The sequence below is a fragment of the Camelus bactrianus genome, chromosome 1, assembly GCF_048773025.1.
Source record: "Camelus bactrianus isolate YW-2024 breed Bactrian camel chromosome 1, ASM4877302v1, whole genome shotgun sequence".
Taxonomy (NCBI): domain Eukaryota; kingdom Metazoa; phylum Chordata; class Mammalia; order Artiodactyla; family Camelidae; genus Camelus; species Camelus bactrianus.
In genome coordinates, this window is record NC_133539.1 from 90,520,016 (window position 1) to 90,536,868 (window position 16,853).

At 43.2% G+C, this 16,853-nt stretch overlaps 1 non-coding gene and 1 pseudogene across 1 annotated transcript; one reads left to right on the top strand and one right to left on the bottom strand.

Annotated features, from left to right (window-relative positions):
* Positions 1-4,261: 4,261 nt before the first annotated feature.
* TRNAG-ACC (transfer RNA glycine (anticodon ACC)) lies at positions 4,262-4,334 on the bottom strand. The gene has a single exon. It is a non-coding gene; the product is annotated as a tRNA-Gly (tRNA).
* A 1,830-nt stretch (positions 4,335-6,164) lies between these two features.
* Positions 6,165-12,437, top strand: LOC141578835 (uncharacterized; annotated as a pseudogene).
* The last annotated feature ends 4,416 nt before the right edge of the window (positions 12,438-16,853 follow it).

Below are 16,853 nucleotides of genomic sequence, written 5' to 3' on the forward strand. Positions count from 1 at the left end.
CAAGCTCACAAAGTAAACTACTGGCAAAGACTCCAAATTCTCCAGATCATGCACTTTGTCCTGCATTATGTGGCTTGTACGTACTGCTAATACACATCATGACAATTAAAAATATTCATTCTTCATCAAATTTTCATTCATTAGAAATTGCCAAAACTTTGCAACAGGAGTTCTTTTAGATCATGATTAGAAAGTTCCTGTGGAAGAGTATATTACCATTCTTGATCATCTGCTCTGTCTCCCTGTGAGGGGATTAAGCCATCCCACGGATGCCAGGCTTGACTATGTGACTTGCTCTGGTCAATGACGTGCAAGTAGAAGTAGAGCATGTCATTGCCTTTCTAAGCAGAAGCTTTAAAAGGCATTGCATATTTCCTCTCTCTCTTTTTCCCCTCTGCTTAAGGAAACATGTCCCAGATAGGGACCATTCCTCAGCCTGGATCCCAGGATGAAGAGGAGACACGGAGAAGAGCTGACTCTCACTCACACTGGCATACAATGAATGAGAAACAAATCTTTGCTGTTTTAAGCCATTAAGAGTTTAGGGTTCTTTGTTACTGCAGCATAGCCTAATAAAAGCTGACAGATACAGTTACCAAGAAACAGCAAAAACAACAAAAATGCTTGGCCAGTCATCACAAAACAACTCATATAAAACTGTGAGTAGAGAGACCAACCTAATACATTCTTGTTTTTTCTTTTTATATTCACTTCCACATTCACAGAACTTTTTTTCCAAAAGCAGTGTGAAAAGTTAGCTATAAAATCATTAATAGGTGCTTTTTGTTTATCCTCCTCAAGAACACACAACTCATATCAAAGGAATCAAGACGTGAGAGCATGAACTTTTGCTGTTCTATCTCATCACCCATGGCTTCTAGAAAGGATGCTGAAGTGTAAGGGCCATGGAGAAGTCTAACACCCCAAGAGCCAAGACTCCGGGGGCTGAAGGCTCAAGCTACTTTTCTCTATGCCCATCCATGATGGTGTTTACCCAACAAACACCATCTCAGAGGACAGCCTGTCATCATCTATTTGAATCTAGCAAAAAAGTCCATCCTGCTGGTGTAGGAGAGACAGCATGACCCTCAACAAAGCAAGACACCTGTCTCCCTCCCTTCTGGAACAATAAGCAGGGAACTTCCTCATTTAGCTAAGATCTGTTGAGTACCAACTAGGTACAAACCACTGTTGGGCCTGAGGATATAAAAAAGGACATGACAGACAAGGTCCCTGACCTCAGTTAACTTATATTTTAGTGGGAGACAGACAAAAACCAAACAAAATAATAAATAAATACATATTTTGTGGAAAATATAGAAAGTAAGGTGCCATAGGAAGGAATTACAGTACAAATTGTTTTGCATAGTAAAAAGCCCTCTCAGAACATGATATTTTAGCTAAGATCTGAAAGATAAGATGAATTTGGCCACACAGAGAAAGAGATGGGGAAAGTGTGCTCCAAGTAGTGGAGGCAAGAATCTCAAAGATTATGGGGCATGGATGAGCAGGACATGTTTAGGGAATAGACAGGCCTGCAGGGAAGTGGACCTGTGATTTGGGTCCTAGGACCAAATTCTGCATCAGAATAACCCAAATCAGAGTCAAGGAATGGACCACGGAGAAACAGGTTTTCTAGAAAGCTTAAAAGCTTGAGGCAGACATATTTTTCGACTTCACTGAATATTGACTCTCCTCCAAAGAGGATGTGGCTTTGCTGATGCTAAATTTGGTTCAAGCCTGGAAAATCTAAGGGCCAAGTATATAGAATACTAGGCTATGTCTTGATGTGAGTCCTATGTATAAAAGACTTATGGTAGAGCAAAAATCTGGTAGTTAGAAACAGCTGGACCCTATCCTGTTCTGTGCAGACATCACATGGGGGAATTAACAAAAAGTAAAAAGCCTGATCAGAAATAGACTGCATCTGTTCCTGTCCTCTATGGTCACCCATTTTCTGAAGTTTCTGGGCCTTGACTCCACCAATCAGGATGTGTGTGTGTCTGTGTGTATCTGTGTGTGTGAAAGAGACAGAGAGAGAGAGAGTTTTCTCCTGTTGCTAACCCATAACCCACCTGACACATTGCAGGTGGCCAGTGTGGCTACAGCCCTGTAAGTGAGGGGAAGAGAGGATGAGACGAGGTTGGGTGTGGGGCAGGGACAAGACCACACAGGACCTTAGAGTCCATGGGAAGACATTTGAGGTTTATTCTAAAGAACAACAGGAAGGAACAGAATGCCTTGAGAAGGGCACAGTCTGATCTATGCTTCATACAGACCAGCCTGGCTGCTGTGCATGGAGTAGGCTAGGAGGCAGCCTGGATACCAGGGAGGGGTAGAGATGAAGTGGGCAAAAGATTGCAGTGGCGAACATTTGACAGATATTTGATACAACTTGGTGATGGACTGATGTGGGAGAAGGGAAAAGAGAAGAATGGAGAATGATTCCTGGGATTTTTCCTTGAATGACTGGATATGTAACAGTGACATTTACTGAAATGATAAAGACCGTTGAGCAGAGAGACAAATTTGGTGGGAGAAAAAATGAGGAAATTAGGAGTTCACTCTTGGCCACATTCGGTTGGTGAAATGTGCAAGATATCCAGAGAGTGCCACGTGGCTATACAAGTCTGGAGCTCAGGGCACAGAAGAGACCTGTGGGTATGGATTAGGGAGTTATCAAGACATGGATGCCGTGAAGAAAACAAGTTTCATATACTCTTTAGAAATTATTCTTCTAGAATCACAAATTTATTTTTCTTAAATAAACCCTGTAACAAGAAAGCCAAGAAAAAGGGCCTTAATGGTTTCTGACTAGAAATTTGGTTTATGAATTTATGTAGAAAAAGAGTTATGGAATAAAGTTAGCAAAGTCATTAACAGTGCTGGTAGGCACAGAACCACTTAGGTACATAAATACAATCTCCTACGCAGACATATTCTAATATATACAATTTCTTATAACAGATATATAGTGAATGAATGCAATTTCCCACAACAAATATGTAAAACAAGCTTTGCAGTAACCACAGCCTCAAGGTTAAAGACTGCAGTCCAAAGATGATTACAATAAACCCTTATAATAAAGAGGGCAAATATCCCAGGACAATTCTTAACCAACTAACCAAAAAAGCCAAAAAAACAACAACAACAAAAAACCAGCCAGAAATTCAATTTCACAAAGAGAAGAGCAAGTATATATAGATCTAACCTTAACAAGACTTTCAAGCTAGCTGGCTAATACACTTTATTTTCTGTGCCTTTATGGTAACTACTTTTAAATATTCTCCAATCTTGTCCCTTATCTTTGGAGTGAAGGCTAAGGAGTAGCTCAGTGCTTTGCCTTCTCAGACACACTTGTGTCAACAGTCTTCCTCTCAAGATTTCCCATTAAATACGATTTCTCATTAAATTCCATGGCCTACAATTAATTTCACATGCCGTGTGAGCCAAGGTTGACTCAGAGTACCTTGGTCTTTGTCCAGCTTCTCCTTTCCCAGTGGGCCGGATGAAATCACCTTGAGAACAAGCACAGTCGTGGAAAGGAAGCAGGTGTGGAGCTGGGCCCCAGGGAGATCCAGCAGGACAGCTCAAGCCAAGGTGGGTGACACAGGGAGCGAGACTGAAGAGTGAAGAAGGAGGCACATTAGGAAAGTGTGGTGTCCGGGAAGCAGCTCTAGACATCTGCTGCTTTTGCTGTCCAGTATTCAGTCCCTTTCTTGTGGTAACAGGACCCCAAATATGCTTTAGGAGAACCATCTTTTTGAACACATGGGATCTGGGTGAAGCCAGTTCTGCCTTGGGTCCTAGGGGTGGAGCATTTAACCAAGGCCTAGGCCAATAAGTGAATTCTGTGCCTCTGACCTCAGTGGTTGATGTAGGGATGGACACAGAGTCTAGGGCAAGACAGTAGGGCCAATCACTGTTAATCCCAGGACATTCTGGCTGAGACATAATTTTTCCTGGTGGAGTTGCACATAATTAAATGAAAGAATGGAGTCTATGGCAGCCACCTTATAACTATGAAGGGAGAGTATATATGAGAATGGAGCCAATTTGGAAAAAGTGGAGTCAAGAAATATATATAAAAAGAGCAGTCCTAGTAACACTATCTGAGCTCCTGCAGCAGATCCTGCAGCAGGCTGTACCTAAATCCAGCCCCACAAGGACAGCAATTATACCAGCCAGTAAATTATCACTCAGCCTTATCATCTTTGATGCCAGTTTCTCTCACCAGCAATGAAGTCTTTTTTTTTTTAAATGGAGATGCTGGGGATTGAACCCAGGACCTCATGCATGGTAAGCATGCACTTTACCCCTGAGCTATACCCTCCCCCCTCAAAGCCTAAACTAACGGAGAAAGCAAGAGAAGAGACACTTCAAGGAGTACTCACCTGCAGCATATTCTGATGAGAGGTTTAAACTGAGTCAGAAAAGTACCCAGAGAATTTGGCAATGTGGGGGCCATCAGGAGCCTTGGTGAGATCAGCTTCAAAGCAGTGGTGGTTGGAAACCAGATTCAGGTAGCTCTGTAGAATATCCTCCAAGTATGTGTATTATCATTCATGGCTCCTAATGGATTAAATGGAGCAAAAAGAGCCCTGGACAGAGAATTGGGAGATCTGGACTTCAGAAACAGCTCAGCCACTAACCAGCTGTATCTCCTTGGACAAACGGCTGACTTAATCCCCTGGGGTTTAACAGATTCCTTATCTATCAAATGATTACCCCTCTAGCTCTAAAATTCTCAGTATTTTGTTATTTTCAGCAAACTTGTTCTGTTCTGAAACTTAGTGGAAGAAGTCATCCAAATCTGCACAAGTGTCGTTAGCATTCTCTCCTACATTGCTAAGTTAAGTTCTCCTTGGCTTGCCTTTCATTTCATAGAGTCATTTCACTGAAGGCCACATCACTGTTGTGGCTGGCCTGGGCAGAGCCCTGGGGTGTGCTCCCTGCCTCTGGTATTCCAGACCAAGTCTCTTCTCTGTGACCATCCACAGCTGACACCGTCCCCACGTATCCTCTCTGTTTTAGGGCCTCCACACTGCTCCTATTCTCACTGTTGCTCTCATATGAAAGACATAAATTATGTCTCCACAGCAGCTGTCAGGAGAGTCTCACAGGCATTTTGATCCTCTAAAATGTGGAGATGTTCGCTGATTTGCTTTCATTCTGGGCAGAGTCTATCCTGGAACAATGACTATGCATTGCTCTGTACATCACACTGTGGGCCAGTCCCACTGCACACTGGAGATTAGCCAGGAAACAAAGCATGCAACAAGGGTCAGTGGCTATTAAAATGCATCCCTCTTATTTAGCTTACTTGGGAGCAGGACAGGAGAGGTTAATTTTTCAACACAGTAATATACCGTATATATCAGCACTAACAATGAGGTTTTATTTCCCTGAGTCAGCTTTAAAAATAATGTTGACTTTCATGGTCGATACATTATAGATCACCATATTTATGTCAGAACATATTGGCATGAAAATATTAATACACGAGCCTTGTGTTTAAATGAAACCCCTTGCAACTCCACACCTTCCCCTCGTATTTCACTGAAGCACTTTCTGAAACCTCACCTCTGACATGTTTTACTGAATGTGACATCAAGGCCTGTTTTCATTCTCTATGACGACTGTTTCAATACACTTTGCCTATAATGAGCTTCAAAAAGTATCCAGTTGGTTCTTTCACCATAAACATACATAACTGCATTCCATCATTAATAGGACTGTCAATTCAAATTTATGGCTTATGCATGAACAAAATATCTCAGAGTCAAAGCTTTGAATGGTATACTATTAATAAATGAAACTCTGTGTTGGAGACCACCTTCAAATGTTATTTGCTATCTACAGTGGCTTTAAGAGTCATGAGAAATTTCTATTATAAATATGTGTTTTAGAAAGCAAGTTCATAATTTAGACATTACTAAAGAAAAATGGGGTTCAGCAAAAAAAAAAAATCTGTTCTCTTCAATGTATCTTCTCTTTCTAATGCTCCTCTGTATTCACAGAATATACCACGTGCCAGCTGCTCACAGCCTTCTGAGGGGAGCTGTCTTCCTTAAAGCCACCACAGAAAGAGCTACCCTTAGGACGCATCCATCAAGAGAGGCTCTGCTCCCAACTCCTGGATCCCATCACAGCAGCCCCGGGCCATGATGAAGGGGCCACCCAGGCAGCCACCATGTGTGCAGACCCACAGTGTGCGAGAGGCCAGGCTGCGGCAGTGCTATGCAAACAGGAATCATGGTGAATACCCGGCTCAGTCAGACTCTCTTAGGAAAACTGCTATGGTTCTGTGTGCAGAGTCAGCCATCTGCAACAGCAGTGAAGCCAAAGGAAGCCCAGAGGGAAAGCTGAGTCAGGAGAAGGGAGAAGGAAGTAGAAACTGAACAGAGAAGCAATGAAATAGAGAAATAAGAGAGAAAAAGTGAAGGCAGCAGGTGAAGCAGCAGAAAAAGGGTCACTAGGGGTCGTCCTCAGCCCCTCCTCCATATTTAACTCATCACCAAGTCACATTCATTTCCCTCCTAAATATCCACTGAACACACCCATTTCTCACTGTTGCCACCCTCACTATTCAAGTCAAAGCCACCATGATATCCCTCCCAGACTAGAGCAAGTGCCCCCTGTCTCCAATGCTCCCTGTTCTCCACTCTCCACACAGCAGCTTATCTAATCATGTTTCTCTGTGTCTCTTAGACACACACACACACACACACACACACACACACACACACACGAGAGAGAGAGAGAGAGAGAGAGAGAGAGAGAGAGAGAGAGAGAGAGAGAGAGAGAGAGCGCGCGCGAGAGAGAGCGAGCGAGAGCAAGAGAGTGAGCGAGAAAGGCAAATATATAGACATTAAAACTTTCATTAGGACAAAATCAATTAGGTCTAAATGGGAAAGGCTTTCATATGCTAATACAGAAGAACATCTTTATGACCTCCTGGTAGAGAAAGAGTCTTGAACCAGATACAAGAAGCACAAACCATAATAGGAAAATTGATCATTTCAATTATGCTAAAATTAAGAACTTATATTCCTTAAAAATATATATATATGTTATTAGGTCAGGGAGAGCCACAGAGCAGGAAAAAAAAATAGTTGTAACATGAGTAACAGAAAATATTTTTATCCAAAATATATAAAGAACTCCTAAAACTCAGTAACAAAAAAGACAGACAACCCAATAGAAAAACAAATGAGCGAGAAGAAACTAGAAGAATCACTTCACAAAAAAGGATCCGGATCCAGATACAGCAGGAGCCCCTCGTCTCCCACGTAGAAGCAACACAGAAGTGTGTGTGTGGGGGGGACACCTCATAGGGCAAAAAGAAAATGGGTTTCCATGAGAAAACACATTCTCTTCAGCGTGTCTCCTCTTTCTGATGCTCTCCTGGTGGAAACATTCATAGGCCACACCATGCACCCACCAGTGGAGCCTGGCCGGCGGGAGATAGGAGCTGGTGGACAAACGCCTCCTTCTTTCTGGTCCTGGGAGGACTTCCTTGAGACGCCTTGATTCAGGTTCTCAGAAGACAGTCCTTTGGGGCTGAGCACTCAGTTGCCTTTTGTGGGGACCAACTCAACAATGCACCTTCAGGTCTTTAAACTGGCCCTCCCTCTTTCACCAGGTCACTCCCCTTGTCCCTCACTCCTGTTCCCCAGGATTACACTCCCCAGTAAGATGGTGCACATCACACCCCCTCCTCCCCCATGTGCTGAGTGTCCAGGGCCATTGTGGATCCTCCCCCCACCACTGCCCCCACCCTAGCAACACCGGGAAAGGCTCTGATGATGGATGGCATATCCATCAGTGCATTACTGCTATGAAAGGCATTTAAAGGAGGCTACGAGGGGAACTTGATGCCTGAGGGTAAGAATGGATTGAAGACTGGGTCCTAAGATACAAACCCTCTACTCTGCAGATGCCCTGGGCAACTTTGCCACTAGCCCTCAAGCCCCAGGCTCTGCAACTGATCTCCTCTCTTGCCCCAAACCAAACCAGCCCTCTACATTTCTGCATGCAGCACACAGGGAAAGACTTGGTTATGATGTGTTTAAAGATCTTTGATGCCAAATGAAAAGAAAAGGAAAAGGTTTCATTAAAATCTTCTTTCAGGGTCGTGAGCCCAGAGGCAATGATGGACGTCCACAACCACAGGATGTTATAGCTCTGGTTATTTTTACTGTATCCTTAATATTAAAAATTCTGATTTCAAAGTCATTTAGGGGGTACCACACATTTGAACAGATGAAGTAAAAAGAGCATTTTTTTCAGTAGTGATGATTTTTCCAGTGTAGCATCAGTTTCAGAGCAGCCACCTTCTCTGTTGTGACAATGCAATGTCAGAGCAATGTTTCCCAATCACTCCCTGTGTTTACACCAATTTGAAGCTGCCAATTATGTCTGGTCCTTGTCAACAGAAAACAAAAATGTGCAAGCTGCTATATAAATTAATTATTGAAATTAAGCACTCACCTCTTCTAGACAGTCTTCTAAATTATTTAAAGGATCCAATTTGCTTTTCCTTGTGAAAAAATAAAAGCTCTTAGATGCTTATGTTTTGGGACAATTCACACATGGAAGAGGAATCCAGGTATACAGCAGGCATAAGCCCACACTGTAAAAATATAACACAAAATCATTAAAAGGCTAATGGGAGTGCCTTTTATCTTAAGATTCAAGTATAGGTTGCTGTGTAGGTCTCATTCTTGACAGTTTTTAAAACTCTATTTTGTGCTCCCTCTCTTCACCATTATCTCCAGATCATGCTTTTCAAGCTAGGGTTCTGTCACCTGTAACAAAGGCACTAGATCTAGTGACCTTAGGGATGATCTGCTCCTTTATCTCCATGTCTTCTTTCTTTCTTGTGTGATTAGGGGGATAAGAGCAGATAGGTGGCTAAGAAAATATTCCCTGGAAATCTGGGAATTTGCCCAGTATCTGCTTTGTAAAAGAGGTCCAGGCTTTTCCCAAATCACAGATAGGACTTCCACTGAATCTTAGTTTGCTCAGCTGTAAAGTGGGGGAATAATGCCAGCCATGCCTATCTCACAAGATCTTTTTTTAAAATCAATCCCAGCAAGGCTGCTTTGATCTGACTTTAACTCCATTTCATTGTGTGAACCTAACAAAGTAACTTCAGACAAAAGACTAGTAGGTGGATTAGCTGGTAGGATTTTTGGTATCTCCTCAAAGAATTATATCTCAACTATAGTTGCTATGCCTGGACCTGAGCCCAACCCCAATTCCTGCTTCCCCTTGGGGGAAGAGAATTGTAACCTGTCTATCAGTCTTTATCGCCATCCAGTGGTCTATGGGCCAAATAACACCAAATTATTGAGTGGATTTGAAACATTTAGGAAAAGTAATTTAAAGTCAACCACTGACTATTTCAGTACACTACTTAATTAAATGTACTTTGGGAATCCATTTTTAAAACTTATTGAAAAGTCAAATAATTACGTTGTGAATATGAATAATAAATCTCTAATCCATATTTGTAAATTAAGAAATACATATACTACGGTGGCTTTTTGAGAAAGCTCCATACTGTTTTCCCCACATCCCCGAGGTAGACAGGCAGATAGAGAGGCAGACAGGGAAGTCTTGTACAACACGAGGAATACAGCCAATATTTTGTAATACCCATAAATGGAATGTAACCTTTAAAAATTGTATAAAAATTTTAAAATAAAAAACTTTAAACAAATGCATATATTAATCACCAGTTTTTTGGAATAACTTGTAAAAACAAGTTCACTGTCTGAAGACATTTGTGAGACGCCATTAAATAGCTACATTTCTCTAAGAAAGGTCTTCAGATACAGGTAAAATATTAAATATTAAAATCAATTTATAGATTTAAACACATTTATAATACAAAAATGGCATTTTAAAATTAAAATGAGCAATGCCCACTCCTTTGGACCAAAATATTTTTTTAGGGGAATCTTATTTTCTCAATCAACAACCACTCCTCCAGAACTGAAAGGCAGTAACATTTTGTTATTACTCAAATTTATTAATAACTTTCCCCTTTTCTAAACTCTTGAAATATATATAAATTTGATTTTAGACTTCCCAGCCTTGTTTTCTTGGATGTCCAGGATGCTGAGATGGCTAATAAGCAAATCAGCTTCAGGATTCAAATACACAGTTAATAAATCCTCAGAGAAATACAAATCAAAATCCTCCCACAGAGCCTATAGGCAAAATCTATGCTTTCCCTAATCCTCCCTAACCCCAAAGATCACTTTCTACTCCACCGTATGCGGGGTTAGGGCCAGATTGTAGGCAATACTACCCCTGGGAATGCACCAGCATCTCAGGCCGGAGGATGTCCTCTTACAGGTTTCTTAATTCTATGCAAAGTAGTCTAGCCAGAGGGCAAGTCATAGTGCTGGAGGTGGTGTGTCCCATTTAAATGACAGCAGCACCTTCCTGCCACCATGTGTACCTGAGCCTCCTATCAACTCAGCCTGGAGTCAAGGACCTACAAGTCAGGGTAAAGGCGGCCCTTTGGACCTGGTAAGTCTAAAGCCCTGCTTTTAAAGACTGCTTTGCCCCTGAGGTTAATTCTTTTTTTCCTGGAGCTGGTCCCTCTCAAACAAGGACTCTGCCCAGACTTTGGGAGTTGAATCAAGGCAGAGACCAACACCCAGCTGAGGTTGTGATACCTGCTATCCATTTTGTTTCCTCCCAGGGGAAGAAGCAGGAGCAGCTGTGCCCCCAGAGGGAGCCTCTTAGGAGATGGAAGAGCTAGATACCAACACCTCAAAGGAAGACAGACTCTGCCACTTCTCTGAAGACTACAAGCAAATCTACCTCTCCCTGACCTACAGTATCATCTTCGTGCTAGGGCTGCCCCTGAACGGCACCGTCTTGTGGCACTCCTGGCGCCAAACCAAGCACTGGAGCTGCGCCACCATCTATCTGGTGAACCTGATGGTGGCCGATCTGCTTTATGTGCTGACCCTGCCCTTCCTCATCATCACCTACTCCCTGGGTGACAAGTGGCCCTTCGGGGAGCTGTTCTGCAGGCTGGTGCGTTTCCTGTTCTACACCAACCTCTACGGAAGCATCCTGCTGCTGACCTGCATCTCAGTGCACCGCTTCCTGGGCGTGTGCCACCCGCTGCGTTCGCTGCCCTATCGGACCCGCCGGCACGCCCTGCTGGGCACCGCTGCCACATGGGCCTTGGTGGTCCTCCAGCTGCTGCCCACTCTGGTCTTCTCCCACACGGACCTTGTCGATGGCCAGGTGGTCTGCTATGACACGAGCAGCCCGAAGAATTTTGATCAGTTTTTTGTTTACAGCATGGTCCTGACTTTGTCTGGCTTTGTCTTTCCCTCTTTGGTCATCTTGGTGTGCTACTCACTGATGGTCAGGAGTCTGACCAAGTCAGAGGAGAGCCTCACGAGGGTGGGCAGCACAGCCCGGGCCAAGTCCATCCGGACTATCCTGCTGGTGTGCGGCCTCTTCACCCTCTGTTTTGTGCCCTTCCACATCATGCGCTCCTTCTACCTCATGCTCCGCTTCCTGCCTTCACGGAACTGTCAGCTCCTGATGGTGGCCAGCCTAGCCTACAAGCTGTGGAGACCTCTGGTGAGCCTGAGCTGCTGCCTCAACCCAGTCCTGTACTTCCTGTCAGGTGGGAACAACAGAGTCAGGCTCTTCCAGGAACTGCGGCATAACAAGATGGGTGAGCACCCAGCTGGAGCCAAGGGATACAGAACCAGGGGCGGGCAGATCTGGGTACTGTCAAGATGAAGTTCGGGGGGAAGAAAGCTCCAAGATGTTGACAATCACTTGTTTAAACACAGTCCACTTTCTAGTGGGAGAGGGACTCAAAACCGCCTAGTGGTGTCCTGCTAGAAAGGACTTTATATTGATGGCAAGAGATTTTAAAATAAGAATATGAGAGGAGCCACTGACACAAAGGAAAACTTCCTTAATTGAATGAGAGCTGACAGTTATCTCTTGTCATTCAGATCTCAACTCAAATGTCATCTCCTCTGAAGGCACTCCTGTCCACCCTAACCAATGTTGACCTCTCACCCTCTAATCCAGTCACTCTATTATATTTCCCTATTTATTGTCTTTGTAACACTAATTAGTACCTGGACTTGTTAATCTGTTTACTTATTTATGGTCTTTTCCCCCTAGAATATAGGCTCCAATAAGACAGGGACCTCATCTGTCTGACTGCTGTACCCCTAACGCCAGCTCTACAGCAGGGCCCAGCACTAGTGAGTGCACAACACACAGGGGCTGAAGGAATATGGATAGATGGATGGATGGATGGAAGGATGGATGGATGGATGGAAGGGTGGATGGGTGAAAGGGTGGATGGGTGGAAGGGTGGATGGATGGAAGGATGGATGGGTGGATGGATGGATGGAGCCCTTGCTACGTAAAAGCATTTTACATGGAGTAACTTAATCCTCCCAACAACCCCTGGAGGTGGGAGCTACCATTAGTCCCATTTACAGATTAGGAAACTGACACACAGAGCTTTATGTAGCTTGTCCAAGGACACCAGCTGGAGAATGCCCAGATCACAGTGCTGGATGGAAGCTTCAAACCCAGGTATTGGCTCTGAAGCACACACCCCTAAGACTGAAGCAGACAGCCCAATCCAAATACTGATCAAGAGCTGAGTCTCACTGACAGCACCAGCTCACCTGTTCACATAATTGCTATCACCTGCAGAGCGCTGGGTACACAGTATGGCCTCTTTCACTACACTCTCAATCAGTGTTCTGGGTAAGGTCAGAAAAAATTTTGCAGGATGAGCTGGGAGACACAGGGTAAAGTGGCCGCACGAATGATGACTCACCTTATTCTTGTGTGAACATGATGGCTCAGTGTACAACAGAAAAGTTTTACCACTGTCTTAAATCATAACGTGATGTTCATCCTCTTAAAAAACATTAGGTAATCCCCAAAAAACCTTTAAAAATACCTCTCATATTTAAACAATAATGATCTCCAAGGAGCGCTCAGATCTAAACATATATTATTTAATAATTCACTATAATCTCCCTTTTTCATAAAAACAACAGTGTAACCCCTCATTCCTACCCCACTCTATTTACAGGAAGTGTCTGAACAAACCATGTAAACCATGTCTCAATTATAAAATTTTATTCTAAAAGTGCAGTTTATTGCTTTCAAGGGCACACAATAATTAGATCTAGACTAAGTGTTGCCTAGCAGAATTCCTTAGGATAATTAGTTTAATGAATAGGCAAGGATGTTTTCTAATTAGCAGGTCAGCTGTTTCTACGTAAGTAAGTGCTTCTGTCGTAGCTGAGAGAGCTCACAACTGTTTGTGCTTCTGAATATTCTCTCAACTGTCTTGCTTACACTATTAATTTTTGCCCCTTTCTTCTCATAAATACATAGGGAAGATTCAGTTGACCTACAGTCCCAACTATCACCCCTTACAAATTAGCAAGGTTTAACATTACTGGAGAATGGAAGCACAGGCTCCTCCATAAAAGCTTAAAGCCATCCCACGTCTTACTTAGCCATTACTTCGAATGCCCGCCAGCCTGCCGACCCTGGAAATGGAAACAAAGCTAATCTAGAATCTTCAGGATGCACTGCCTTTAACCAAAAAGCAAGGGATTTATACCCCTGGCCAGTTTTCCAGCCTTTAGTCCTTGTGAACCTACATGCTTGCAATTTCTCTGATCCATATAATGCTAATTTTGCTTCTGCAGAATCCTTTGACCCACTTAACAGCAAAGTATAAGCATCCACTTTTAACAGATTTCTCGATAGTTGAGATCAAAAAAGTTTAACTTAGTTATTATCGTGTCCTGGTTTTCAAGGATAGTTATCTCAAAACACAAAACTCAAAGTAGACTAATTCCCTTTAAAGAAAGGGCCTCATTGTAAAGGAAGCTGGGAACCCATCACCCAACAAAACTCAAGGGGATATTCCTGACTCCCCTGTGGTTATCAAGCCCACCTACACAAGGGGACAGAAGACTAGAAGAAACAAAAATTCTTCCCAAATCTTCCCACTCAATGCCCACTGCCTGGTGAAAGCAGGGGTCCTCGAATGTGTTACCACCCTGGGCTGCAAGCATCTTCCATAATATGCCTGGCTGCTTGGACAGGTTAAAACAAAATTGAAGGTCAGCAAATATCATGTTCAAAATATCATGACTGGGGCAGCAGTGGATGCAAGGTGTTACTTACAGCCACATACAAGTGTCAAGCATGGTACCAGCCCTTAAGGAGGTTACAGACTGTTGGAGAAACAAAGTCAAAACATACAAACAGCAATATGAGCGCTAAGGAACAATTTCAGCAGCTACAGAAAAAAATCATGTCAGTGGTTGATTAATCAAAAACAAACAACACAGAAAGTATTAGGGAAGTTTCAGTAGGGGGCAGGGGGCTGCAGGGGCCATGAAAGGCATTATACGTATGCTGAAGGCTGGGTGATATCTCAATTAGAATTTTCCAAGCATTGGAGAAAACGGAAAATTTGCGTGAGGACCAGTGGTTGGTTCCTGCCAAGGGTAGGAAGTGGAGACAACGCTGGAAGGGTGGGCTGAAGTGTGACCAGGAAGGCTGCCCCCAAACCAGCAAAAGAACCACTCCTCAAGGCACAGGGACCCACCACAGGCATTTGGGCAGGAGACTGACAGGATCAAAGCTGTGACTTAGAAACGATCTGGCAGCCATTGTGTTTTGAATAAATTAGAGAAAAGAAACAAAATGTCACAGCAGACTTCTGCAAGATCTCCTAATTGGCCTTCCTTTCCCTCAAAAACAGCCTACACACCACCTCCAGATTTTCTTTAAAGAGCATTTCATAGATCACACTCTCCCTAATTCTATCCACTCCCTCCCTGTATCCTTACGTCTATAGCATAAAGCCCAGGTTTCTCATGTTGGTATACCTGACCCATCACAGTCTAGTCCCAGCTGAACTTTTCAACTCACCTGTCTCCTACTGCACCACGTGGATTTCCACCTCACGTGTTTACCATGGGGCCACCATCCACCACTCAATACCCTCTCCCAAACCTTCCCCACATGCCTAAGTCTTCGTATTCCCAGACCTTGGGGTCTACTTCCTCCAGCTACCTCCGATCTCACTCTGCACTGCTGACTCACCCCCTGGGCTCATCACCTTGGAGTTGATGATGGGCTCCTTCATTATTTCAGGCCAGTTTTTATCTCCCCTGCTACTCCATTTTTCGATCTATAGAGTACAGCATCCTAGCAACATCCTGAACACAGCAGACTCTCAGTAAGCAATGGTGATACTGACAAATGAAGAGGAGGAAGAGGAAGGGGACTGACATTTACGAGAACATTGCAGTGATCCAAACACAGAGATCATGGGCATGAGTAGAAGAACTAAAGGGATTTTAAAACGTATTAGAAAGAATGAAGAGAAATGAAATTAATTATTTAGACATGGGTGGTAAGGGAGACAGAACAAAAATGACTGAGACTCCAAGCATGAGGAATCAAAAGAATGATCAACCAGCACCTAGTACCTAGTGGGCACTCAGCCATTACTGCAGAGAGAAAAAGGACAGAAGGGAGAGAGGGAATGAGGCTGTGTATTGTGAGGGAGAGTTCAGTTCAGACAAGTGAAATGTGAGCTGCTAGTGAGGCCTCAAGTTGGAAGGGTAGGATGGAGGCTTACAGACAGCTTAGGCTCAAGCTCTGGGTTTAGAGTCACCTGCCCAGGCTGCAGATGGAAATTATATCCCTGAGGAAGAAGGGAAAAGAAAGACGAGAGGACCTAGGAGACAGGAACCATAAAAAATCCTGACAGGGAACACAGGGACAGGAGGAGGTACTGGATAATAGAGCCTCAGAAAATCAAACAAGGGAACAGTTTTAAGAAAGAGAATAGTCGAGGGAATTACATGAAACAGACTAGTCAAAAAGAAAGAACAGCTGTCTCTCAGCAAACAACTCAAATGCCACCTCTTCCAAGAAGCCTCCCCTGATCACTCATCAGAAGGCCCTTTCCCTTCTCTGATCCCTCATCCATACCTCTTAAGGCACATCTTGACTTCTACCAAGTATGAGCAGCATTATTTAAATCCCCTTACTTCCCCTCCTACAGGATCTAGGAGAGGCTTGAACATATGGGTATTTGCTAAATCTTTGTGGAGTAAACGAATAAACAGCAAATAATTCTCCTGGGTATGTTTTTCTGGAGTTACTGACTCAACGCAATTTATGAATGTGTGCCTATAAAACTAAATCACAAATACTTTGGGATTTATTTGTTCTCACACTCACCAACTGCAATTCAAAGCAATTCCAGGACACACAATACCTGCAAGCATCCTCACTTTTTAGCTCATATTTTAAAGACAATAAAGAAGGAAAATTTTTCACAAAGTCGTTTGCAAAAAAGCATAACCGAAGCTTATAAAGTCATGTCATGTATTCTCACTGTCTTTTACTTTCTTGTAAACAAGCCAAATCTCTTTCGTATTTCAATTTCGCAACTTTTTGTTCTGTTGAGGGTTTTTTGTTATTTTGGTTTTTTTTTTAATGTTTCAAACAACTTCAAAGGTAATGGCCTCAAGAAGAATTCCATGATAAGAAGAACTTATGTTCTTGAAGCAAGCTGTAGCTGAGCATTTTTACACTGGTCAAATCATGAACAAAAAGCAAAAAGCGCCACTTCAAGAAAATTAAAGAATCACCGAGTCTGAGACTGTTCCACTCCTTAAGGAGAAACACATTAGCAATGAGACCTTTAGAAAGCATTAGCCCAACGATCAACAACACGGCTGCTGATGACTCCTTATGTTCTCTTCTTTCACAGCCAAGCTTCTTGA